The sequence below is a fragment of the Triticum urartu genome, chromosome 3A (genome assembly GCF_056163025.1).
Source record: "Triticum urartu cultivar PI428250 chromosome 3A, HENAU_Tu73, whole genome shotgun sequence".
In the NCBI taxonomy this organism is placed as follows: Eukaryota; Viridiplantae; Streptophyta; class Magnoliopsida; order Poales; family Poaceae; genus Triticum; species Triticum urartu.
This window is the reverse complement of record NC_141875.1, coordinates 456,303,558-456,306,880: the sequence shown is the minus strand read 5'-3', so window position 1 is coordinate 456,306,880 and position 3,323 is coordinate 456,303,558.

Here is a 3,323-nt window from a genome sequence, read left to right as displayed (position 1 = left end):
TAATGATGCCACGTGGACCGGGCATCTTAAGCATGAGGGAAGCGTAATGCGGTATTGCGTTAAAGCGAGTGAAAGCTTCGCGTCCAAGTAGTGCTTGATAGCCACTTTGGAACGGAGCGATGTGGAAGGTTAACGTTTCGCTGCGGAAGTTATCGGGAAAGCCGAATATAACCTCTAGTAGCAGGGAGCCCGTGCAGTGGGCTTCTGGGCCTGGCGTTACTCCTTTAAAGGTAGTATTGCTATGGCTGATTTTTGTTGGGTCTATCCCTATTTTGTGGACTGTGTCCTGATATATCAGGTTTAAACTACTGCCGCCGTCCATCAGGACTCGTGTGAAGTGGTATCCATCAATTATCGGGTCTAACACCAAGGCAGCCCATCCTGCATGCCGGATACTTGCCGAGTAATCCCGATGGTCAAAGGTGATCGGTTGGGACGACCAGTGGCAGAACTCCGCGGTGATAGGCCCTGGGGCATGTGTCTCTAGGAGTGTCGCTTTGTTTCTCCCCTTCATCACGTGTAACACGTTTATTGTTTTGACTTCTAGTGGGAATTTCTTCTGTTCCCCAGTGCTTTGCTTGCGAGGCTCGTCCTCGTCTTCGCTTGGTGTATCCTGCCCCTTGTGTTCGGCGTTGAGCTTGCCGGACTGCTTAGACCCAACATTCTCTATGGGTATGATTTGTAGGTTTATCGGGGGTGCTGTGGATCTGACATATTTTGTCCAGAATCTTGTTTAGGCTGGACAGGTCGTCTCTGTTGCCTTTGGAGGGCAGCTTTTGCTGACTTGGCCGAGAGCTTCTGAATTCGGCCTTTACCGACGTGCTCTTCGGGCTGTCTTCTTTATTCTGGCGATTGTTTTTGCTACGTCGTGGCTTCCCGTTTCCGTCCTTGACTTCGGATATAATTGGGTCACTGGTGCTACATCGGGCTAGCCAGATGTCCTCGCCCGCGCAAAAGCGGGTCATGAGGCTTGTTAATGCTGCCATTGTTCTCGGCTTTTCTTGGCCGAGGTGTCTGGCAAGCCATTCGTCTTGAACGCTATGCTTGAAAGCTGCTAAGGCTTCGGAGTCTGGACAGTCGACTGTTTGGTTCTTTTTAGTGAGAAACCTGTTCCAAAGCTTTCGGGCTGACTCTCCGGGCTGTTGAGTTATGTGACTTAAATCGTCTGCATCCAGTGGTCGGACATAGGTCCCTTGAAGATTTGCTCGAAAAGCGTCCTCGAGCTCTTCCCAGCTTCCAATGGAGTTTTCGGGGAGGCTTTTAAGCTAGTGCCGAGCTGGTCCTTTGAGCTTGAGGGGTAAGTACTTGATGGCATGGAGATCGTCTCCTCGAGCCATGTGGATATGAAGGATGTAGTCCTCAATCCAGACCCTAGGGTCCGTCGTTCCGTCGTACGCCTCTATGTTTACGGGTTTGAATCCCTCTGGAAATCCATGGTCCAGCACCTCATCGGTGAAACATAGGGGGTGTGCGGCACCCCTGTATTTGGGTGTACCGTGGTGTTCGGATTTTTGTTGTGTTGCATTGCTTGCAGGGAGCGCGCTTGCTTGGCCCGTAGATGGATCTGGTTGCGTCGTCCTTTTGATGTGCGTCCTCACGTGGATCGCTTACTGGCTTGTGTGCAGCGTCGTTTGCCGCTCTATGTTGGCCACGAGGTCGTCTATCCGACCAGATGGCTTTTTTGTTTTTTGATTGCGGGGGCTCTAAGGCCTCATCATCGAATTCAGGTAGTAGCTTTCGCTTCGGGTAGCTCTTTGTGTGGTGACTGCCGCCGTACTTTGCTGCGATGTTGAGTACTTTACTCCATCTAATTCTGAGTTTGTCTTGTGCAGCCCTGAGCCTTTGCTTCTGCTTTTTCAGACTCCTCGCAGTGGCAACAAGCCTTTGATGGGGATTCTGTTGGTCTGGGTGCCTGTCCGGTGTGATGTCATCCGGACTGCTATCTTCGCCAGAGACGGGTTGTTCGGTTTGATTCTCCGTGTTGCCGTGGTCGGACGGTGGTTCAATGTCATGTTTGTCGTCCGCTGGCTCACCCTGCTCTATCGCTAGGTATATATGATCGTTGTTTCTGCCGAGGTGGAATTTGGAGTGGCGCTTACGCCGCCGCTTTGACTGTTTCTCAAGGGATCGATCCTTCGCTGCGTCCTTCCGTTCCTTGTCGTCGTTTTCTTTGGGTGTGTCCACCATGTATACATCATATGATGAAGTGGGCGTCCAGTGCCCTATGGGCAGTGGCTCCTGTTCGTCTCATGCATCGTCGTCCATACCGTCGATGTCTTCGGAGTCGAAGTCGAGCATGTCGGTCAAATCATCGACAGTGGCTACTAAGTGGGTGGTGGGTGGGCGGCGAATTTCTTCGTCATCCGCATCCCAATCCTGCCGGACATAGTTCGACCAGGACTCTCCTGACAAGGAGAGAGACTTCAATGAATTCAGTATGTCGCCGAAGGGCGAGTGCTGAAAGATATCCACGGAGGTGAACTCCATGATCGGCGCCTAGTCGGATTCGATAGGCACGGGCGCAGGCGGTTCGGAGTCCTGGCCGGGGAAGAGTCCGGCAGTTCGGCGTCACGGCTCCCGTGAAGGGTAAGGTCGGTATTTGGCTCAATCGCCGTTGAAGATGCGGCCTCCGTGACGGGGTCTATCCACCCGTCCTTGGATGGCGCAATGGGCTCCGAATTGAGGATCGGAACGGTCGCCGGTGCGATCTCCCGAACACTGTCCGATGGTAGAGCTAAATCATGCTCATTGTGACCGTGCGGCGCACTCGGCAAGAGCTCGAATCTGCCGAAGATCAAGTCTCCGTGGATGCCGGCCGTGTGGTTTATGCTTCCAAACCTGACCTGGTGGCTAGGGGCGTAACTCTCGATCTGCTCCAGATGGCCAAGCGAGTTGGCCCGCAGTGCGGAGCCGCCGAATACAAAGATCTGTCCGGGGAGGAAAGTCTCACCCTAGACTACATCGCTATCGATGATTGAAGGGGCCATCCAGCCTGACGATGATGACACAGAGGAACTCTTGATGAAAGCACCAATGTCGGTGTCAAAACCGGCGGATCTCGGGTAGGGGGTCCCGAACTGTGCGTCTAAGGCGGATGGTAACAGGAGGCAGGGGACACGATGTTTACCCAGGTTCGGGCCCTCTTGATGGAGGTAATACACTACGTCCTGCTTGATTGTTCTTGATAATATGAGTAATACAAGAGTTGATCTACCACGAGATCAGAGAGGCTAAACCCTAGAAGCTAGCCTATGGTATGATTGTTGTTCTTGGTCCTACGGACTAAACCCTCCGGTTTATATAGACATCGGAGGGGGCTAGGG